General features: G+C 45.2%; 1 long non-coding RNA gene across 1 annotated transcript in view; it reads right to left on the bottom strand.

Annotated features, from left to right (window-relative positions):
• Window positions 1-24665, bottom strand: part of LOC136645965 (uncharacterized) — a 76554-nt gene that overhangs the window by 10607 nt on the left and 41282 nt on the right. The window contains exons 2-3 of the long non-coding RNA XR_010794178.1: window positions 17558-17632; window positions 15699-15799 (exon numbers count right to left, since the gene is read on the bottom strand). This is a non-coding gene — a long non-coding RNA (uncharacterized lncRNA). The remainder of the gene's footprint in view (window positions 1-15698; window positions 15800-17557; window positions 17633-24665) is intronic.

Below are 24665 nucleotides of genomic sequence, written 5' to 3'. Positions count from 1 at the left end.
TGTACTTGCCTTGATACCTTACATACATATTAAATGGTTTGACTTTCAAATCTGAAGAATACCAGCACCCAGACTGGAGCCACTGAAAAGCAGAGTGAAGAGGAAAGCTATGGGCTGAAAGGTGGAGCTTGAAGGAATCTAGCAGACTGGGGATAGAGTCTGGTGGGTCTGAAGTGGATTCTAGAGTTTTCTGGTTTTTCAGACCCCAGTACTGGTTACCTGAGAAAATCTAGTAAAATATCTAGTAAAATATCAGCTGGTCATCAACCTGACACATGTAACCTATTTCTCATTTAATAGCCTTGTGACGTAGTCCTTTGTGTATTGAGGCACGGCAAAAATCAGAAAAATATGTGGAACATTCAAAGTACCACCAGTAGAGAGCAACAATAATAAAATTGCATTAACTATTCTTCTTCATGTACCATGTGTACCAAGAACACAACAACAGGACAATGATCATCATCATCATCATCATCATATCAGTTACTCATTGAGAAGATGTTTTTGTACTTGTTTCGGGGGGGGGGGAAAGGTACACACAAACAAAAGTGTGTTCCTTTGCCTGATTAGCCTCACAAGTCTTGAAGCCCAGAGTGCACAGAATGATCAAGGCAAAAGCATAAATAAAATGTTTTGCTTCTGTGGCTGAATAAACAGCAATGGCTTCGCATTTGACATGGGTCCATCAGGCCACAGTAAAGCAAACCCTGTTTACAACAGATATAAACAGGTAGATTCCCCCCCTTACCATTTCTACACATTAGAAACATCAACAAAATGGTGACTCATCTTCTGCGCTGCTGGTTTTCCTAGCAAACCTTCAGATTTCATGGAGTTCAACTGAATCCTGAGAATAATCATTTAGAATCGACAGAGTGTTTTTGAATGTGCTCCCCTTGCCTTCGGAGATTTTGCTTAACATCCAGCCTTGCTTGACAACGGGGATGCTGGGCCTCATCTCTGTCGTTAAGCAACGCACGACTGTATTAGTAACCTTGTAACATAGGTCACTTGTATTGTCCCCATGATGTTCAGATGACTGAGGGCTCAATCTTTTCCAACTGTACAAAGCTGATATAGCCACAATGCAGCTCTGAAGTAAAGAAACAAACATTAAGAACATAAGAAGAGCCCTGCTGGATCAGGCCCAGGGCTCATCTAGTCCAGCTTCCTGTATCTCACAGTGGCCCACCAGATGCCTCTGGCATCTCGCTGCCACCTCCCTGCATCCAGCATTCTATTTACGCTCACACCCCCAGCAAAGACACCAGATTGCACTTGGGTTTAGCTTGTGCCACTTTATTAAACACAGGGACCTATTAAACACATTCTCTGACTTTGAGGAGTCTTCTGAGACTGCTCCCACACCACAGGATGCAGCACACATCCCATTGGCATGGCTGCATTAGTAATAGAAAGTTGGAAAGGATTGGGCCCTGAGGCTGAGAGAGAATGCCTTGTATTGTATTGGCAACCTTCAGTCTCGAAAGACTATGGTATCGCGCTCTAAAAGGCGGTTCTGGCACAGCGTCTAGTGTGGCTGAAAAGGCCAATCCGGGAGTGACAATCTCTTCCACACTGGGAGCAAGTGCAGTCTGTCCCTGGTCTGTCTCCCTGGCTATGGAGCCTTCCTTCTTTGCCTCTTTGCCTCAGACTGTTGGCAAAGTGTCTCTTCAAACTGGGAAAGGCCATGCTGCACAGCCTGCCTCCAAGCAGGCCGCTCAGAGGCCAGGGTTTCCCACTTGTTGAGGTCCATTCCTAAGGCCTTCAGATCCCTCTTGCAGATGTCCTTGTATCGCAGCTGTAGTCTACCTTTAGGGCGCTTTCCTTGCACGAGTTCTCCATAGAGGAGATCCTTTGGGGAATGCAACAGTCCTCTATATTTGTTTCACACATCTCTCTTTTCCTTTTGCAAGTGTATAGATCCCAGACCCATACCATAATTAGCAGTAACGAAGTGCTGGAACTGGATTGCCTTGGCACCCCACTGAATGAACGTAAGCCCAGTTGGTAACCGACAGTTGTGATTGAAGGTCTCTGGCCTGCCAAAGTCCTTAGCAGGGTACAACAATGCTTTTTGTTGTACTACATAACTGCAAAGGCCTTTCCATGTATGCTCTTTGATCCAACCCTTGCTTTAGGAGCAAACAGGCTTTGCACTTTCCATGATAGTCCCTGAAATGACTGGAAATTCATTTATATTCAAAATACGTTAGGAAATGCACTTTCTTCATCTGTTACTTAAAGCTTGTATCACTGTTGATAGTGTTCCATTCATACCCAACTCTCTTTCCAACTTGTCTCACATGACTAACGATAGGGGACATAATGCATTTATCATGTTTGGAAGCAGCGCCACTGCTTGTTCCAGGTCAGCTGCTGTGTATCACAAAGTGAAGCACACGGTCTTGTTGGAAATGTGTTCAGGGTTTTGTCAAGGCTGGAAGTCCTGGGTTATATCATACTTTGCACTCTCAAAAACCCATTTCTCTAGCATTGAAACTCTTCCACACTCACAGTAATCAGTTCTTCAAAGAAACCCAAGAACTCTGGCTTAAGCCATTTCTGCCCAACATTGCATATATGTAACAGGGACCAAACGTGTGTACACCTGTGGGCCAGGCAAAAATGCATTAATCATGTAGAAGACACGGCATCAAGAGAATTATTTCGGATTTCAAGAGGAAATCCGCATCCAAAAGTCTGTTTCTGAGTACATTCAGGTTCCAGTGAGGGGGAAGTAAAGCAAATAGCACATTGGTCATTATTTATTTTTTTATATACTACTGCAATGCTATGTCTACTGCCACCAAAATTAAACTTTAAGTGATAGTCAAAGTGAACCTTTCTGCAACCCATGCTTTCCCCCTTGGAACTGCTTTTAAATACAGTCACAGAATGTAATTCTGTGACCAGCAGCAATGCCCATCTGTAGAAAAATGACTTTAGAAGAGCAGTGTAGAGCATAAAAGCAAGGGTGGCACCAGGACATCCTACCACCGTCATATTTTGTCATATCTTCAGTGTGTAGAACTATAAATCCCAGTCCTAAGAAAGAAGTATGCTAAGACAGACCAGGTGATTTGCCATAGGAAATATGTAGGCAATAAGATCTTGGTGCACAATGTTGCTGACAGGATCCACCCCCTTCCTTCTCCATTTGCTTCCCACCCACATCCTGTTTGCTCCACCACCCGCCCCCTGCACTGGCTTACCCGCTCTCCTGTGGGTAGCTGGTAATGGCAGCGGGCTGCCAACACTGCCGTCGTTTGAGCAGCAGTTTCAAAATGGCCACTGGCGGCTTACTGTGCTGCAGAGGGTTCCTTCATTGCTCAGGAGGCCTGTGCCTCAATAATAATAATAATAATAATAATAATAATAATAATAATAATAATAATAATAAACTTTATTTCTATCCCGCCCTTCTCCCTAAAGGAACCCAGGGCAGCTTCCAACATATTAAAAACAGATTAAAACATAATTTAACAAACAGATAAAAACACATTAACAGAAACCATAAAAACAGTAGTCAGATAAAAGTCAGAATAAAAAAGAGCATAAAAACAGCAGTTCATAGAGGAATCAGGCCTGAAAAAAAACAATTACCATACCACTTCTTGATTAAGTGCCCAATCCTATCCAACTTCCCACCACCGGTGCAGGCACAATGCAGCCCCAAGGTAAGGGAACAAATGTTTCCTTACCTTGAGGAGGTCTCCATGACTGCCTCCCCACCAAATAATGCAGTGCACATCCCATTGGCACAGCTGCGCCAGCACTGGAAAATGGAATAGGATTGGTCCCTAAGTTTACAAGGAGGTTGGCAAGGGAAGCTGGGGTTGGAGGCAACTCTTTTGTGTCTCTAATGACTTTGTTTATTCTGGAGTCTGGACTGACCTGGGACATGGCTTGAAGCCACATCTGTGAACCAAAGGGTAGCTAATAATAGATTTGTCCAAGATGCAAAAGGAAGGCAAGGCTTCTCTCAAACCAGCCAGCTAGAGTGGGGTGGGTATTGTAAAACCTAAGTGTGACCTTTTCCCTAAGGCCTATGGGACCCGAGGCTTCCATGCTATTGGCTCAGTTCAGAATTCCAGAAGACAGGTCTGGGTCATGCTATCCTGGCGAGCACTATTTAGACATACATAATGTGTCAGGCAGCAATTTCCCCTCATTTTATACAATCTGGCTCATCACCCTAATCTCTTCCATATCAGGAACTTTCACATCTTTGAAAATAGTTCAGGATCAGTCAGCAGGAGCCACCAGGGAGGCCAAACTAGGACAATATCCATGGCTACAACTGTGCTAGGAGATGGGTGATATGATGGTACAGATCCATACCCTACACATGCCCAATCTTGGAAGCTAAGCAGGGTCAGGCCTGGTTAGTACTTGGATGGGAGACCACTTGGGAATACTGGGTGCTATAGGCTTATACCATAGTCTTTCAAGACTGAAGGTTGCCAACCATTTCCAAGCATCTTTGTGCCATATATCTATTTACTCAATCACGTTTTTTCCAGACAATTTAGCTGTAGTTCAGTCATTGTTTCTTATAATTTTAAGCACATAAAGGCAAGACAAAAACCTTGGAATCATCATTAAATAGCAGATCATCCTCTGCATGCTTCTTGTTTTCCTGTCATATTTTACTCACAACATCTCAGCAACGTTTCCCTCATGGGCAGCCAAAACCATTTTCTTTCAATCCCTCTTTTCAGTTTCTTAGTATCAAAGGTTTCCGTGTTCAAGAACAAACTGGAACTTCTGTTCTCAAAATTTTGGCAGCTGTTGTCATGTCTTGAAGCTATTTTGCTAAATTATTATGTGTCTTACAATTGGCCTATATAAAAGGTAACTTTGCTTCTTGGTAACAGTTCTGGAATGAGACTGAAGTGCTGGCTTATCATCCTCATTTTTAGTTTACACAAAAATTAGAATTTATCCCTCCATATAAGTCTAATCACCATTGCCTTTCCTCCCTATATCTTCCCTTTGTAGAATCCTAATTGCTGTTACTCATTTCTATTGGAACCTAAATTGGGTGACGCATAGAAGCCATTTGTGTGCTTTACTAGCATCCCTGTTTGATTTTTTACTATAGGTTTGATGGCTCTCCCTTTCCATTTTAGGAATGAATTCTTATGTTTTTTCCTAGATACCCTGACGGTGTGAGTTACTATCTAGTTTTCTGAATCATGTACTATGGCTTCCAATGGGCTAGCTCCACTTTTATGAGCGCCACTTTTATAGTTGGGAAGGGTCAAATGTTCAGTGGCGGGATCACACATGCATTGCATGCATAAGATCACAGATGTACTGTACTCGTACATTACTGTATTGCCCCCGACTCAGTCTATGGTATCTCCAGATAAAATATCTCAGGAAGCAATACCTTCTCCTGAGATCCTGGATTACTGCTGCTTTGCCAGACCAGACAATACTGGGCAGAAAGGACCAATGGCCTAACTTGACAACAAGAAGCAGTTTTAACGTGCACCAGTGAGGAGAGAAAGGCAGTGGGGAGGCTGCTGCTAGAGGGCATAGGATATGGCATGCACCATCACCATCTGCAGCCCTCCCACAGTCTCCGTACCCCCATTCCTCTCCCCTCCTTGCCCAGTTTTACCACCTCCTTGCTCCTGTACTGCCCTTACCCACCCCTCCTGCCCCCCCCCCACTGACTTGCCTGCTGCTCTGGCAGGAGGCCAGTGGTCTGGCAACACATGTGGGAAGGCTCCGGTCTTCCCACCGGCACTGACAATGCACAAGCCAACCAGAGTGCATTTTACTGCGGTTTGTCAGCAGCCAATATTGGCAGAACATGTGTTTCGCTGGTGCCTTAACCCAGTAGCATTGGGCTGTTATATAAAGAAAGATGCTGAAATATCCAGGAAGGATCCTGCACTGTCACTGAAGGATGTTGGCTTCTATAGCACCCCCTCTCCCCCACCAAGCTGGCCCATCCATGAAGCCAACTGAAACTGCTACCTCAGGGAGTAGATTGGTGGGTGGGGACACCCTCTCTGATCACCACGCTCCTCCTCCTTCTCCCTGGCTTGAAAATGTTAGATAGGGAGAAAGAGAAATTGTAGAGGGGGCTGCTGAGCTAGACCACTGGGTAGTGGGAGAAAAGGAGGCTGGCACATCTTTGGGTTGGGGGGAAGTATTTGGCATGCCACCTCAGGTGTCAGGATGTCTTGGGCAAGCCTTGTTCCCCTCCCATGGTCTTGTCTAGTATAAATACTTTTCACTTTGTTTGCTGGCAGAGGAAGGATGTAATTGTGGAAACCACATAAACTGGAATAAAGTTGTTCTAAGTTAATTTAGTTCAGTGGTACATGTCACACAACTCTACCCATCATTATAATTTAGTCTGGCATAGTTGTCACTGATTTCAATGGAACTTGATATCTCATCTCTCAAAGAAACTTCTTGAAAATGTACTCTACTTTAGTGTTACAGACCAACAAAAAAATCCAATTATTTAAGGTAATCACACATATTTCAAATGTATAACATTTTTCCACTTTAAAATCCTCCCATTTGTTTTTGGCATTGCCAGCCTAATTCTCACATTCTTCCCATCCAGAAGCTCTTTTATAAAAGTGCACAAACTTTTATAATAATTAGGATCAGGATAAATAGGATTAGGATAAATAGGATCAGAATAATTTAACAATACCATGCATTTCACATGATTGTCATACCTTCATTTATTTCAAATTCCAAACTTTCTTTCCACATTAAAATAAAACCCTACTGTACACATCCATCCACATTCACATCTGGCTTTTTGAAAAAAAGTAATAAAAAAAAACACCTTCAGTTTCAGCTGTCTCCCAATTTATTGCACCCTATTGCTTTCATGTGCAGTTCAATTTGCTCTTTAAGCCTTCCCCATATCTCTTCAGCTTTCCCCATAATTTTTAAGTCTGGTGAGGAATTTCCATGCTGCTGTCAGACAGGATCTAGAACAGCTCTTTAAAAATGCTTCCCCCCCCCCCCAATAGATAAATTGCCTTCCCAGGGCATTTGCAACACAGCAACCCAATTCCTATGCCTTCCAGTTCCCATACAAGCATGAATTCCAGCCATTTCTGAGAGGTGTATGTGTATACAGTATATAAACCACCAGAAATAACCAACAGCTGCTTTATTCCACACTGACTCAATCTGAGGCTATGTCCACTTCAACAGCTGTATTTCAAAATCATTGTCCTCATCTATTTTGCAAGCATTCTCTCCAAGGTAGGCAAACTTCTGTGCTGGAAAGAACAAAGGGAGCCCAAAGACTATGGTCAAAATTCTCTTCTATGAATTTTGATGGTGAATCCTGTCAGAGTCTTCTGTGGGCATGAGACTACTTGGAAAGTGTTTGATATTCAACATCTTCATTCGACACTGGAAGATTATGCAATAGCAGTCAGTATTTGACAGCATCTGACAACTGACATGCAGTGGCAGTTTTTATTTGACCGCATCTGACGGAAGACTTGTAATAGCATTTCGTAAATGTTAGAGTCACTTCATATCAAATTCATTCAATCAATCAACCAAAGCAGTCTAATTTGAATGCTGATGTCAAATGTTGGTTCTGAAGGTCAAATGGCAACATCAAAACCCAAACTGTGAATTTTGGCACACAGTTTAGCCACTGTCAGTGTTAGCTTGAGAATGCTGCAAGCCCTTGAGCAAAGCCTTGTACTGCCTCCTCATGGCACCAGCTGCCCACCCATCCTAATGTTGTATGGGGTGGCTACTACTGCCACCATCACTGAAGGTCCAAGGGGCTGTCCCAGATGAGTGGTCCTTCTGATCAGAGCAGACCCTTGGCCAGAACCCAGCCTGGTTGACCCCAACCACTGTGACTACCAGGCCTTATCAGCCAATGGGTTTTAATGGAAGGCTTCCATCTCCCATGTGAACAATAAGAACAATGCTCAAATTTAAATCATGAGGAACAGCACCAGTCATAAAATCAAACAGTTTGCAGAGGACCTGGATCACTATTCTAATAATGTTTGATGGCCTCATTAGGAACACCATCCTCAAATGAGACTTTCTTAGTTGATAACAGAGCTCCTAAAACTTCTGCCACCATTCCCCATGATATGGGTGGCTATAAGTAACATGAAGAGATAGGACCATATAGTACCTTGTTGAACGGTAGCATACATACATTATCTAGGGTACTGAAAGGGCCCCCCTTATCAATCTACTCATTCTTTAAGATCCTCTTTGGAAGCCCTGCTTCATGTCTTTATCAGCGTTTGAAGTATGGCAGGGATCACTGGATTTTTCCTGTAATGACACCAAAGCTTCGGACCTCCTCCTGGGGAGAGGCACATTCTGGCCCTTTGCTTTCTGGCACCAAGCTAAGACTGCTGTACTGAGCCTCATTGTTTCTTGCTGTTGGTTGCATTGTGACTTTTGGTTTAACACTGGTGCATTAACGCTTTTGGTTGATTGTATGCTTGTAATATGAATTTTTTTTTTTAATGGTGTAAGCTGCCTTGAAGGCTTTGACACAAAAGATGGATCAGAAATATTTAAATGAATAAATATCTCCACCATCTCACAACAACCCTATACAGCAAGGGTGGTATTAGAATCACCATACTGCAGATGGGGGGCTGACACTGCATGATGAGGAAATACTCCACATCAGTTCAAGATGATCACAGCTTCAGTTAGCTGAGCCAAGGCTGCTGCTGTTGCTGCTTCTCAGGGGCATCATCCTGCAACAATGCCCCGCAGAAAGGACAATTCCGAGGCCCAGAGCACATGGCCCATTCAAACCGAGTCACAACTGGTTTTGAAGGTAGGTTGCCATCTGTTTGCTTCATCTTCCAGGCAGATCAATTTTCAGCACATGACGAGATGATGAGCTTCCTTGACTGTTGGAAACTACTATTTGGCCACAAGATGGAGCAATTAGATGATTGCTCAAGCCAGCTTTTAATCTGAATATTCTAGGACCCTGAGTGTATCTATTCCTTTTCATTCTGAAATGAATACTCTTATAAAAAGAAGCTGTTAAAATGCCAAAGTGAGAAGAAGCAGAGATCTGAGAAGTTATTGCTGAATAATATTTAGGAATCACTGCCTGATATGTTGTGACCCACGACCTGCTCCGTTCAGAAGGTCATGTAACCTGATTTTTTTTTATTTTTGTTATTCTTTTAACACTTCAGCTGGTAATGCTGCTTAAACATTCATGCTCTATTCATTCTTGTGTACGCTATATTCCACAAGTGTGGAATTAATTTAAAATTAACTGTTTCACTTCCTTGCCCAAAACTACTTGAGTAAGATTTCTTACTCAATTATTATTTTTTTACTTTTTTATATTTTTTACTTAAGCTAGAGATACACTAAACAGTCTGGGCAAAGAAAAAGTGTTTCACTTGCTGCTGAAAAGGTAATAGAGTCAGTTTCAGGAAAGGCCTCACTGGGGAGGGCATTCCAAAGACAGGGTGACAGAAAAGGACCGTAACAGGGCATGGTTGCCCTGACAAATTGAAAGTGGCCTTCCTTCATGCCTGTGGGAACCAAAGCCTCTTGTCATCAGTCCAATTCAAATGTCACGAACTGGCCTGAGGCGTACTCTCCTGGCAGGCAGCAAGTGCCACGTACACGACTATATAAACATGTTGGCATGAAATTCAAACTAAAAACATGTCAGGCAACAGGGAAGAGATTTTAGGAGAAGGGCAAAGGAGACAAGGAACTGAGAAGGTATAGTATGAGCAGAGGGTGGGCCGGGGTGGATGCCAGTCTGGACAAGAAACTGGCTAAAGAAAGTGGTTGAAAGGTAGAGTGACAGGAACAATGCGTTCTGGACAACTGTGTTCTGGTCAAATGCATCCTGGTATTGGACATTTCCATCCATTCTTCTTGAATCCTGGCCATTTGTGTCCCAATATATGTACATTTATATTAGATGTACTTTATTTTTAAAACAAAAAGGTAGGGTTAGGATTAGGGCTGGGATAAGAGGCTTAGGATATGTAACATGGAGTTTGTTGCCCAGATATACTTAGTTTATGGCTCAGTTATAGTGAGATGTAAATGACCAGGATGCCCACACCCCATCAGAAGCCACAGATATCCAGGGATGCCAATGACGGGGACACATTTTATCAGGACACAAGGATCCAGGACACAAGCATCCTAGTACCAAAAGGCAGACACCTGAGGTAAAAAAAAAAAAAAAAAGCATTAGAAGTAGGAAATAAAGATGGGATGAGTCAAAGAGAAAGAAGGGCTGGAGCAAAGTGTCATGCAGAGCCAAAAGACAGCAACAGATGTTAAGAACATAAGAATGTTAGGAGAGCCTTGCTGGATCTGGTCAAAAGCCCATCTCAGTCCGGTTTCCGGTATTTCACAGTGGCTCACCAGGTGCCTCTGGGAGCACACAAGACAACAAGTTATCTGCATCCTGTTGCCACTTCCTTGCATCTGGCATTCAGAGACAGTTGCCCTCTAAAACCCAGAGGTCGCATGTAGTCATCGGGACTTCATGACCTGTGCCAGACTTTTCCTCCATAAATTTATCTAATCCCCAGGCCAGGTGTACAGGCCAGGTGCCATCACCACATTCCCTGGGAAGGAGTTCCACAGATTAGTTATTGGGTAATGAAAACTTTTCTTTTGTCTGTCCTAACTCTCCCAACACTCAATTTTAGTGGATGTCTGCTGGTTCTGGTGCGAGAGGGGAAAAAATTATCCACTCTATCCATCCCCAGCATAATTTTCTATGTCTCAGTCATGTCCCCCCCCCCCACACCTTTCTCTAGACTGAAGAGCCCCAAACGCTTTAGCCTTTCCTTGTAAGGGAGATGTTCCAGCCCAATAATCATTTTGGTCGCTCTCTTCTGCACCTTTTCCATTTCCACAATAACTTTTTTGAGATGTGGCGACCAGAACTGGACGCAATACTCCAGGTGTGGCCTTACCATCAATTTGTAAATTTGTGTTGGCATCCTTCAGTCTCGGAAGACTATGGTGTCACGCTCTGAATGGTGGTTCTGGAACAGAGTGTCCTCTCCAGTGCACGAAGCCTGGGTAAAGTACGTATGGAGGATAGGCTGTTACCCATGCAGCAAATCCCCCCTCTCCACGTCGCTGAAATGGTCCAATGGAAAGGCAGAGGCCAATACGGTTGGTTCCAGCGGCGTCGCAGGAGTTGCCAGAAACATGGTTGACTGTTGTACAACAGTATTATAATATTGGCCATTTTATTCTCAATACCTTTTCTAATGATCTCAAGCACTGAATTAGCCTTCTTCACCACTGCTGCACATTGGATCTACACTTTCCTCAAGCTGTCCATCAGCACCCCAAGATCCCTCTCCTGATCTGTCAGACAGCTCAGAAGCCAGCTCAGAAGCTTTCTTCCCTGTCAACAGGAAGAAAGTGGACTGCTTGAAGATTTCTTGGATTGAGAACTGTGATAAGAGAGCAACACATATTTATCCCGATCGCCCAATTTCAAGCAGGGAGATCGGAGTTTGTATGGCCTGGCCGGAACACGCAAGCCCCTTCCCCTGCGAGGGGATTGGTGGAGGGCTGTTGCTGGGGGGGAGCAGAGGTATTTTAGGGACACAGCAACAGCCCCCCTTCCTTCTTTGCTCGTGGGCACTGAGTGGACACGCACCCACCCACCCGTTACGCAGTCTGAGTTTTACTGGCCGCCATTTGGGGCAGGGTAGAAATTTTTTTGCTGCTTGTCAAGATTGGATGACGGCAGGCAGTTTTTTTGCCTACCCCAGACTGCCATGGGTACAGGGCTGCGCCCCTATAAATATAATCGGTCACTTTATGTTGGCAGGTGGTGTGGTAGAGGCGTGCTTGGGACTTTGGAGTGCACCTTCAGACAGCATAGGCAGGGCAGAACCCAAAAGCAGGGCTCAGCGGCACGAGGATATTGACTGGGGCCCTGGCGGGGACCATGGGGGTCCTCCTCAGAGGCTCAGCGGCTCGAGGTGGCACAGCCCGCTGTCCGGCTGCCTTCCCCTTATGGGACAGACCTAGATGAGCTGGTTGTCCAAGAACGGGGCGCAGCTTGGAGTCGGGTGCACCTCCAGCCTGGGGGACAGATTTGGTTCTGGGGCCGCCCAGTGGTCCCGCCTCCGCACCACAAAGGGGTTTTCGCTGCCCCTGCAACTGCAGGTCTCAGCCTCCTTTCTGTATTAAAATACTAATAAAGTGGCCCTCTCTCCCATGTGTGTTGTCTCGAGTTTTCATTGGACAGTGCCCAGACAAAGAATCCAGAACCTATATCTTTAAGAGATGCATAGATGGGGAATTCTACAAACTCTGGCTTCTGCTGTCACTTTCACAGTGAGCACAGGCAACTCTAAGAGGATGGAAAGAGCCAAGAGGGGTGCGTGGATTTCACATATTGATTTGAACTAACTAGTCAATAACTTAGCTGTGAGCAAATAACAGAAAACAAAGTTTCAGAATAAAGCCTAAGCCAGAAACTGTCTAGGTTAACCAAGAAACCACTGTATCAAAGACCTGTTGATCTGTTAACTCTTTCACTGCACAAAGAGGAGAGGATTGACCTAATAGAAAAATAGTTAAGAAAGAATTTGCTCAACGCCCTGATATTTCATTGCCATTTAAATCTGGAAGTGGTATTTTTGACTTTATCATGTGAAGAAAAACCTTAGAAGAGTTACCCTTTAAGCAGCCACTGCCAAATTATTACTTGATAAATACTGGAACCAAAATTGAGACCTATCAGTTCTTTTTTCTGTAAGTAAAAGTGTAGGGCATTACAGTAGTGGTCATTTTAGATTTCAGGATAGTTCAGGAAAGACAATGAACTTTGTAAGACTTTTGGAAAATCAGCTGAGATTTCAAGGTATGACAAATTGGTACCTACTTGGTGGTTGATTCAGAACTTATCAAAGGAAAAGCAATTAACTTCTGGAATTCAACCGTACTACTAGATGTAATTATGCCCACTAGATATAGTCAAGCTCTGCTTGTGATTGTCCAAGTATTTGGCTGGCTATAGCTTGGCACAAAATGCTGAATCACAGACCTCAAGCTGATCGAAAATGGCAGTTCTTCTGTTCTTATTGCAAGATATTGCATCTGTTCAACCATTTCAGTCCATTCTTTTTGTGCAGCCATCTATATTCCCCTTACCAAAGTACTGAACAGTTCAGCATAAGTTGTTTTACAGAACCACAGTTTTAAGAAATCCAGGAAAGGGAACACAATTATTCTTCTTTTTGCACTTCAAGGAGCGCTGCTTTGTAGCTTTGCGTCACTTGCTGCCATTCCATTTCATCTCACACTTGTGGATGAGCCTACCCCAAAAGACCCTTTTGAAACTATAAGCTGCTCTTGACAGCATCTCCGACAGCACCATCAAACCTAAAATATGAAGGTTTTCACCAGTAAATATGGTCATTACCCATCGCTTTCCTCCTGACTGGATGTCACAAGGTGCAAACCATAAAATGACTTGGTTTTTCGTTCTTTTTTAAAGAGAACTTGGATGTGTGAATAAATAACAATAAGGGCTCACTGGACTGATCAGAGGAAATGGAGCAGTATCAGCGAGAATTACAAGAGCTGAAACCTCAAAAAGGAATGCCACGCAAATACAGGTGAAAGGTTAGAGCTGGCCCAAGACATCCTAGCACCTTGGGACAAATGCTGACACCCCTACCCCCCCCCCCCACACACACACACACACAATTGATGATGTGCCAGCACCTGCTGCTTCCATTCCCTGGATTGAAAAAGGTAAAAGAGGGCAGAAGAGGAAGTGTGGAGGAAAGTGATAACACTCTAGCCGCCACTTTTCTGTTCTCTGTACTTTCTCTTCCACTTTGTTCTCCACTACCTTTTCCAATTCAGGGAATGGGAGAAGGATGAAGAGCAGTGGAGGGGATTGGACAAGTGGGGGTGGGTGTCACCCATCAGTCTGCTGCCTGAGATGCCCTCACAGTTAGCTTCATGGCCGGGCTGGCGTCTGCGCACGGTTCACAAACTTAGTAGCAAGAAGATCATGTCTTGTACCTTCCCAAATATTGTTCCATTAATCAAGCCTCCAAAGGCTGTTTCACACATGTAGGTGGAGCCTGACAGATATGGGTAAGTCACAGGCAGACACTAGCTGAAAGTACATTTTACAGGCTTTTCAACCCCACGTATGAATTACCTAATAGACTAGTTGGCAATTGTTATCCACACACGCATGTTCACCATTTGATGATTAGAATGTTGGAACCACACAAACAGATACATATCCAAGGAGTCATGGTTTCCATAAACTCATTGATTCCATAAACTGAAAATCACTGCTCTGATTTGCACATTATCAGAAACCAACACTTAAGAAACCAACACACACATTATCAGTCTCCAACACTGAGGTTATTCCCTTCCCAGAGGTCAACAGGGGTTGTTCCCAGGGACCCAGCCTAGCAGTAGGGTTTTGTTTTTTAAACTCCATGTGCAAGTTGCACTTATCTTCATAAGTCAACTTCTAAGTTGCCATGAGTCCTGCGGCAGCCAATTGTGGGATGGCCCCTGGCACATAGCTTGGTAGTTCCACTTTCTGAAGCCACTGTGAAGGAAGGCCAACATAACCTGTGATATACCAAGTTGAACATGACCAACCAGCCATACACAGCAGTTTACCAGGGGCTCATTAAACCCATGACAATGCTCCTTCATATTTCTACTGGTCCAGAAAACTATTGAGAGTTTCAAAGTTGACCAAGCAGGCCCTCATGGAGGGCCTTTGACCAGCACCCAACCTGGTTAACCTCTGATGCCAGTACTGGTACAGCTATAAATGTCAACAGTGGCTTTTCACTGGCGTGCACTGGGAATTGACTTTGGTAGGGTAATGGGGCAGTAGGATACTGGAGTACATAGACTCTTGGTCTGATGCAGCATGAATCTTCTTAGGGCACAATCCTATCCTGTGCTGGAACAGGTAAGCCAAGAGGCTTGTGCTGTATCCAGCGCAGGATAGGTGCCCAAAACAGCTCAGCCAGAGGGAAGGGGAAACTTTTCCCCTTACCTCTGGATAAGCCACCCTGGCCCCTATGGGTCTCCTTGTACTTGCACCACTTCCTGAGGTGGCACAAGTCCAAGGAGAGCAGAGTGGCTCCCCAGGAATAGGGGTTGGGATCCAGCATAACTGCTGTGTCCCAGCTCCGCCTCCTGCTCCCCACCCACACACCCCCAAGGCTGCTCACCCTCCTTCCACCCCAAAATGCCTCCCTCCCACCCCAGGGTCTTGCGTCGGCCGAGCTCAGCCGACGCAAGACTCACTTCCTCCATCAGTGCAAAGGCTTATTCCAGCCTCTGCAGGCTGGCATGCCTCTGTGTGCTGGCCTAGCCGACTCATGAGGAGGCGCAAACATACCTTACGGCACATTTGCTACCCTCCTGGGCCAGCGCAAGGGACTTACGCCAGCCCAAGTGCAGCTCAGGATTGCACTGCACAATGTTTATTTCAAGGGATTATGGGGGGGGGGGGAGAGAAATGATAGTGGGTTTCAGTAATTCAACTGAGTACTAACAACTTAAGTAGCACAGGGTATTGTTATCCAGTGGCCACACAATGTTATCATGCTGTAGAGGTGGAGAATAGGATACCTTGAATTTCTCATACATTTCAAATAAATGACTTGAGCAAATATCAGTACCTTAAAGAAGCCGCATATAATCAAAATATTGTGTCCTGAATGAGACTGCTTCCAGAGTCTTTCTCTCCACTGTCCCATTTGCTGCACTGTGAATCACCTTCCTATTGAAAGGGGGTCAGAAAAGAAATATCCCAATATTGAAAGAAGGTGGAGAGAAATCAAGCAAAATGCTTCACAGTGATCTTCACATTGCAACGAATATTGATTTCTTTATGAATTTCACAGAAATTCGTCAGTGGATTGTCAAGGGTAAGATTGATTCTCTTGCCTCTGGGAATGTTACAATATCAGCATAATTAGCCCCATCAGTGCATTTGCACAATTCTTTTTGACATTTTGCCTGCAATGGCAAATTAGCACAATTTTGATGGCTTACCCTCCATGCACGACCTACCAATGAACAAAAAGATACCTTAATCACTCTTTCCTGAAAAGTTATTTTTTAAGGGGGTCGGAGACGGAATGTCATTATTACTATAATAGCTGTAGAGAGGAATTAACTGAAATAGATAAAATAATAATGGCAGCTAAGGTTCTTTATGATGCTTTTACAGGAGACTTTTTTTCTCCCCGGATGGCATTGAATATACTCTGACAAAATGTTCTCTAACAATACTCCTGAAGGATATCAGATATTGGATAACACTCTCAAGTCACACACATTACTCTGCTCGGGAAGCAAAGAACAAGACAGCACATTCTTTGGGGTCTTTGAGATAAATTAAGGAAAGTAGTATTCATATTCACCTAGTGCATACCATGTTCTCTCACTTTTATTCCATAGCTCCCTACCTGTTCTGTTCCAGTGCCACTTACTTAAGCTATCAAACTGCCCTGTTGAGTTAGGGATGGGCAAAATACACCATAGGAATTCTGTTACTAGACGTGCTTTTAAGGTACGCATTAACAGGCACGCATAGGAGAAATCTATTTTGTATGTCAGGACCCTGTGCAGTGGCCAATAGCTCATCGGTTCGGTGGGGAAGGACAAGGGAGGTGAGGGTGAAGGTGCAACAAACAAACTTTTATTGCAGGGGTGCTTTACAAATGCAGGAAAGAGGGAGAAGGTATAAAAAAAACCATTTCATGTCACTTAGTCATTCATGTGGCTAGGCCCTAAACATAAGCAATTGCTATATACAGAAGGAAAGAGAAAGCAAGAGGAAATCCTTAAAAGGGGGTGCATAATGGCGCAAGCACAGAAAGGGAAAAAGAAGGGGGGAGAAGGCTGTAGGGAAATTAGGAAGGTTTGAAAGCAAACTAAAACACACACACACACACCAAAGAAAGACAATGATAGAGGCACTCAGCATGTCATCAATCTGTCTGTACATGAAATGAGCTCGAGAGGGTTTATTGGGTCAATGGCAAGTCTACACCAAGGACCAAGGTTACCTCTCCTTTCTCTGCTGATTTGTGGGCACTGCATTGCAGGAGTCATGGGGTTAGACTGCCGAGACCAAGCAATCTCCTGGGTTGAATGCAGAGTTGAAGAGGCAGGAAAGAGCAGGGATGGGCAAATTCAGCGCAGCTTGACTCAAGTCGAGTCACAAGTCACTGTCCCCCTGCGACTTGATTCAAAAACGAGTCATAACGGGAGCACTTTCCAAGTCGCCTTTTCACAACTCAAAAAGACTCGAGTCAAGTTGCCCCCTTTAAAAAGCCTGCAATGGAAAAAATGGGGTTGTTGCCAGGGGATGCGCTTGTGTGTGCATGTGTGCTTGAGTTCTCTTTAAATACTCCCCTGCTGCCCCCGCCCATCTGTAAACAAGGTAGGAGGGTGTGGGAAGGACTGCGAGAGAGTGGTGACAGAAGCGGCAAGAGGGAGGAGGGTCATGTGCAACAGCTGCGAGGCTTACCAGGATGACCCGATCCTTTACAGCTCTACTCAGCAGTAGTCTCCCTGTAGTCGGTCATTCAGTGAGGCTTCCTCCCTGCAAAAAACAATGGAGCTTATGGCAGCCATGCCGTGCACTTGGCAAGTGTGATCGCTACAAACCACCTCCCTCCCCCTCCCTGGGCTTCTCCAGCCAATCGTAAGGCAAGAACTCCCTTAGACTCCTCCTTATGCCCTACCTCAGTCAAAGAAACTATCAGAACACCCATCCTTTATCCATTGATCATCAGTTCCTTTCTCCCTATCAGAGACAGGCAAGAGAGCCCATTTCTGCCTCCCCCCCCCCCCCCGCTCAAATGCAAAAGCAAAAGCAGCGCTGCACCCCAAGGATTGGCTGAGGGTAGGATTGGGCTGTTAAACTCCTTTGTCCAACAGTACCATGAGAAACCAGTGGTTGCGATTCTTGTTTCTGAACAAGCTAATAATTTCACCCTAGGCAGATGCGCTCCATGACCTTGCATCTTGCTCCAGCAGCTCAATCAAAAAGGGTTTTGACTAAGAAGTGACAGCATCCAGATCTGACAAAACTCAAGCAACAGTTATTGTGCAGCATTGAAAAATGGACACAAAAGGCCATTCAACACCTTTACTCATTGTGACAGGCAAAGTAACATCACACACACTGCCCTTGCTCACAGATCTCTCTCTCTCTCTCTCTCTCTCTCTCACTCTCTCCATTCTGTGTTCCCTTATGACTGTCAGTCCTTTCTAGGACAGTTTCATCACAAAGATATCTCCTTCAAGTGGTGTTCCTTGGAAACAGATGACAGATGCTCCAGTTTTTCTGCTACAAGATTGGCAGGATACTGAGGGCAGACAAAAGGAAGAACTTCATCATGGGCTGCAAATTAATTTAGGGTATTTGCTGCCAGTGCCACAAGACATAGTGACGACTGCTAGGTTTCAAAAGGAGATTTGACAAATACAAAGACATCAATGGCTACTAGTCACAATGGTTCTATGCTACTTTCAGGTTCAGAGACTGTATGGTCCTGGATAGCCACTACTGAGAAGCAGAAGAGGGCTACTTGCCTATGTGTCCTGCTTGTGGTCTTCCCAGCAACATTTGATTGGCTGCTGTGGCAAACAGGATGCTGGATAAGTCTTGGGCCCAATCCAGCAGAGCATTTCTTATGTTCTTAGTATCTTTTGAAGTCTCTCTCTTTTCCCTGTGGACAAATCCAAGGGAATAGTATCTAGGAACGGCAGGCTTGTCCTTGATAGCATCATCTAAGGCAGAACAGAGCCCACCAGGCTGGAGAATTCCAATGTTTAACTTGTAAATAAACAGACTATATTAAGCCATGGTTTGGCTTTGAGCTCTGAACATCCCATGTAGTTTATCATGGGCAAAGAAAGCGTAGGTCTTATTTGTTTTTCAAATGTGCATCTATGTTTCTACCTTTTCATTTAACAAATGGTATCCTACTTTATTAATATTCCTCAGCAGTCAGACCTGTGTGGTGGAGCATTAATATAACATTTTTTAAAATGAAGTTCCCGTTCTACTTGAGTCACTCAGTAAATATTTGGTAATCTATCTTGATATGTTCCTGTCTGTCAAGGGCTGTTGCCTGCTTGATGCTTCTGCTCGAAAAGCAGACAATGGTAAGGAAGAAGGCACCTTCCCCCGATTCCAAAGCCCCTCTTCCTTAATCATTCATGAGGCCAGAGTTTCCAGTGTTTTGAAGTTCCCCTGCAACGTGAATAATTACAAGATGCGTGTGGGACTTACTGTGGTGTAAATGCATAATGATGCTGAACACTGGACGAAAAGGTGTCAGTGCTAACTTACCTGACAGCAGGACCACATGTGTACATTTCACTGATGTCTTGTCCTAATTATTAACCAGACAGTTCTTGAATTTCAATTCAGAAGCGGGATTCTGTGTCAGCATTACAATAGCCAAGAAGAAAGATTTCCACCGAGTCCTGCACTTATGTCATTCCATTTCTTTCTCCAGCACAAAGGTGGCCCAGCCATGAGGCTGACCACACTGCTTTCCTTGGGTGGCAGGCTGAGGCAGGAAGAAAAAGAGCAGAGGGTACCTCACACCTCATCACCAGCAGCCCATCGCCTGTCCAGCTCTACCAACTGCCTGCTGCCTCATCTTCCTCTTGTCTGCTCTCCTTAGAAGGTGAACAAGATGGGGGCAGCATGCTTTTCTTAGTCAGTGCTGCTGCCAAGGAATCAAGTTCCTGATGATGTCCCGGAAGGAGAGCCATCAGAAAAGAAACCATGCCTGCCTTACTTCCACTCCAGCCAGTGTGTCTTCAAAACAGGCCAGTGAGAGGAGATTCTTTCCCATGATCCCTCTCAGACCAGCCAGTTTTGAATATGTGTCAGTGGGACAGGAGGCATTGGCTGGCACTTTGGGGGCAGTTGGGTATGTATGTGTGTGTGAGAGAGTCTGCTGACTGGCACTAGGGTCAGCACTGATAAAAAGAAAGCACAGATGGGGCTTCTTTATCCATAGGTTCAGTACCCACAGATTTGACTCAGCGCTGGAGGCCCTCACCTGACCTCGCAGACACAACTGGAAGCACCTGGAGATGGAGTGAAAACCGGAAGTGTGTCAGGTTTTTGGCATCCCAGGTTTGAGATTGTTATTAGCCAGGATGTGGCAGGAGGCCCTGATATCTGGGCCTGGTGTGAAGCAATCAGCAAAGCAGCACAGCTGATGCAGTCAACTGCACCTGCTGCAGGTGGGACTTGGGGAGAGATGAGTGCTGAGTCACGTAGGCTATGGTGGAGTGGTGCAATGCACCACTGGACAGCCAATCACAGTGGGTCACAAGACACAAGACAGACACAAGACATAGTCACATGAGGTCGCCCTACTCTGATTGACAGGCCCCAGTATATGGGTGGGCAAGAGCAGACACCAAATGTGGGTTCCAGTGGAGTTTCTGAGTGTTGTGCTGCTAGTTTGTGTACTGATTTGGACTGCCTTCTCGTGACCGTGACCTGCTGTATCCCTGACTTCTGGACCGTATGACTGACTACTCTTCTGCCTGCTCCTTTGACCAATACCTGCTTCTGCAACAAACAAGCCTGTGGCTGCTTCCTTGGCTCTGTTTGGGATCACCTGCTTCTTTTGCTATCTCCCTACACTCCCATGCCACTCTGCTATCAGGAAAGCAAGGCCTATCCTCCCCTGCTGACCTGACAAAGTGTCTCTCCAAAACCTCGTGGGGGTGGGCTTTCTGATGCCCAGAGACACTACAAACAGCCTCTCCGGTGCTTCTGGTCATGTCCAGAGATCCTGATGGCCACCACCTGCTGATTACATTATCTGTGGCTTTAGTATCCATGAGGAGTTCAGGACTGGATCCCCCACAGATAACAAGGGACAACCTGTACTTCTTTTCATAGCATATAGAATTCACAACCAGAAAAAGAGATGTTAGGCAGCAGTGGATATGGCTTTTCATAAAGATTACACAAATTCATGGAGGTCTGGTCTATCAACAGATAACTACAGGGTGACCCAAAATTAGGTGGACAGTAAATGATAACATTTATTCCACCTACTGCCCACCTACTTTTGGTTCACCCTGTATTATACATTATACATGATAGCTATACATGATAGCTATTATACATGATAACTAAATGGAATCTCTGCTTGCAGTATAACTCTGATTACCAGTTATGGACAGGGATGGCCATCACCTTTATGTACTGCTTGTGTGTTTCCAGAGACATTGGGCTGGATGCTGTTGGAAAATAGTTTGCTGGACCAGACACTTTGTGTTTCCGGAAAGCACTTATCTTGGGTTATGAGTTCCGACATGACTGCCTGAGGGGTTCACTGAAACGCATGCAGGAACACGCACACACTCATGTACAGGCAGACAGATGGACACTGGAAGATAACATGGTGGTGCTTTTAATTCTCTTCAATGTGTCACTTTCCTGAGAAGTCTTCCATCCTCAGCGCTTTTAAAACTGTCATCTCGGCTCCCAGTGTTTACTGAAATTGCAGCCGTGTTACTAAGGAAGTCAGAAACAGAAATGCTTAACTAAACAGTTTTAAACTTTCCTCTGTTCTGTTATGCTCTCCCTCTCACTCCCTGGGAGGCAGCATCAGCCTGATGTCACAATGGCCAGTCTCTCTCTCACTAAAGCAGGTAGCAGCAACAGTGTATGAATACTCACCCATCCCCCCCCCTCTCTCACACACACACACACATCAAAGAATGGCTAAAAGGTGCTTGATGTCGCTGCAGCTCTGGGCTTAGCTTCCAAAATTCAGCTTAGGTCTCCAAACATGAGAAGTTCCACCACAGTGAGATTGAAGGAGCTATAATGAATCACAGGGTTGGATCCCCTACTGCACTTACATCAGTACAAGATACTTCTTCTGCCACTGAAATCACATTTCTCTGCCAGACCAATGTGTTAGTAAATCTTTTACGTCTTCCAATCCTCCATCTGGGTATGACTGCTCACATTTCTTTCAGTGATATGGTCACATTTCAAGATGATCTGATAGGATAAGACCATCTGTATGACTAAGCAAACCTGGCACCTCTAGAAGTTCGGTTTCTTAAGAAGGACCACAAACACTGGAGACACAGGCTCTCAATATCCATCATAATCAACTTTCCCAATCAAAAAAGGAATTGTTTGTGTGTCGCCAAGTGTGACCAAGAAAGAACAAAGACAAATGGATACCTTCTCATGCCCACTCTTCTCTTTTACCCAAGGTCAAACACGTCAAAGGGAAACGGAGAGAGCAAGGATATGCACACTCATAGTATATCTTATGGGACATTTGCCACATTAGTTTGCCTAAAATGATATCCCGTGCAAATCTGGAGGGTCTCTGATGAGACATTTGAACAAATTTTTGAAAAAATTCAAATTAATCTGGGTGAGAGGCAGTGAAATTTAAGGGATGTGTGTGCGCAATTTCAAGCCTCTACAAAGATCCCTGGAGGATCGTAACTAACAATGTATTGCCATTGAATATGCATATGGGACAAGTGAGGAGAAAAGACCGAGGGCTGGGTTGGATGATATCCCCCTCTGAACTGAACTCATAAAATAGCAGGACGTGCGCTCTTACACTGTACAAATGTTCTGGCTTCACCCTGCCCTGCCTCCATCCAGATAAACTGGGGCTAATTTTCTTAGGGAGCAATCCTAACCAACTTTCCAGTACCAAGGTAAAGGCAATGTAACTCCGAGGTAAGAGAACAAACATTTCCTCACCTTGAGGAGGCCTCCGTGATTCCCCCCCCCCCACTGCAAGTTGCAGTGCATGCCCCATTGGCACAGCTATGTCAGAGCTGGAAATTTGGTTAGGATTTGGGCCTTAACCACATGGGAGGGGCAACGGTTTTTCCAAAACACCATTTGACACATGCTGCTAAACCTATTTTTAAAGTACTGCTGCAGTCCTGAACACACTTTCCCGGGGAAGTGCAACTGAACAAAATGAGAGTTGCTTCTAAAGAAGTGTGCTGTACATTTAGTAAATGTACACAGAGGGAGAGCTCAGATGAACATCCCCCTCTTCCATGCAAGTACAGTAATTAACTAGGAAGTGAGGAGAGCATTTGGTGGGCCGCTGTGAGATACAGGAAGCTGGACTAGATGGGCCTATGGCCTGATCCAGTGGGGCTGTTCTTATGTGAGGAGCCAGGACATCTTCTATCGCATGGTGCCAGTTCAGGGGGGAAAATATATTTCCTGCCAGCCCAAAATCCTGTTGGACAGCAGACGTAAGGAATCGGAAAGAATGAGTAACTAGTCACTGTTGTTTCTGAACCATGAGAAAAGGCTCACAAATGTAGATAGGCAAGACAGGTCAGAGTCACAGTCTGTGGATAGCTCTGAGGCAGGGGTGTCCAAAGTTTTTGGCAGGAGGGCCACTTCATCTCTCTGACACTGTGTCGGGGGCCAGGGGAAAAAGAATTAATTTACATTTAAAATTTGAATATATTTACATAAGTTTACATAAATGAATATATTAGAGATGGCACTTATATGAATGAATGACGGTCTTGTTACAGCTCAAGGTCTATAAAAGGCCTTGCACAAAGCAAGGCCGGCCTTTCCTTTGCTGCTGCTACTGCATCACAGATGTGAAACAGCAAGCAGTGGAGGGAGCCCTCATCCCACAGCTCACTCGAGAGGTCAAACAGTCGCCCTCATGCTGAGAGCAGTTGCATCAGGCCAGTGCGGGCTCCAACAAATCTCTGGAGGGCCAGAGGCTCATTGGAGACTGGGGGCTTCCTGAGGGCCACATTGAGAGGCCTTGAGGGCCGCAAGTGGCCCCAGGGCCGGGGTTTGGGCACCCCTGCTCCAAAGGAACAAATTACCAGTAGCAGACCTGCTGTCATTCTGACCCCTGACACGCCACCTCCCTCTAGCACTCTGCCGCCCCCCCCCTCAGGATACTCACCAAGGCTCATGGAGCCTCACGTGTCATTTCCCAGTAGTTGAGAAGCCTTCTGAGGCTTCTCCTGCTGTTTTAAACCAAGCGCCACGCGGAGCCTCACCTGCCCATGGAATGGCTCAGACAGGCAGGCAGGGCAGCACAACAGGCGAAGGCGGCAACAGTGGGGCGCAATGAGCATGCGGTAAGCGCAGCGGCCAGGGCATTTGCTCCCCAGGCCCTGCCTCAGGTCCACCACTGCAAATTACCCTGACAAGTGTCAGAGGTAGACTTAGGTCTCAAATTCTTCCCCATAGGCTACTCCTCCTGGACTCTGCCTCCCTGCCTAAAGAGTAGAGAACTTAAAGAGGCACCTTTCTTACCTCTTCTTGGTCATGTCCTGACTTGTCCATTGCTGGTGGTGGTGTGCAAGCAGCTAGGAGTGTGGAGTTCCTGGTATGGGAGAGACTGACTCTTCAGGAACTGTTCAGGAGGACTTGGGCTCTGGGAACACTGTCCCTAAGTGCTCCTGTTCTGGGAGCTCTTCTGGTCCTGACTCAGTATCAGGGCCTGGTACTGGGTCCAATGGTGTTCCAGACATTGATTTGGAATCACTACTCAGAGCACCACCACCACAACTTGAGGAAACCCATCTCTAGAGCCACCTTATTCCATGACCAG

The sequence above is a fragment of the Tiliqua scincoides genome, chromosome 3 (assembly GCF_035046505.1).
Source record: "Tiliqua scincoides isolate rTilSci1 chromosome 3, rTilSci1.hap2, whole genome shotgun sequence".
NCBI lineage: Eukaryota > Metazoa > Chordata > Lepidosauria > Squamata > Scincidae > Tiliqua > Tiliqua scincoides.
This window is presented reverse-complemented; position numbering and strand designations above follow the sequence as displayed.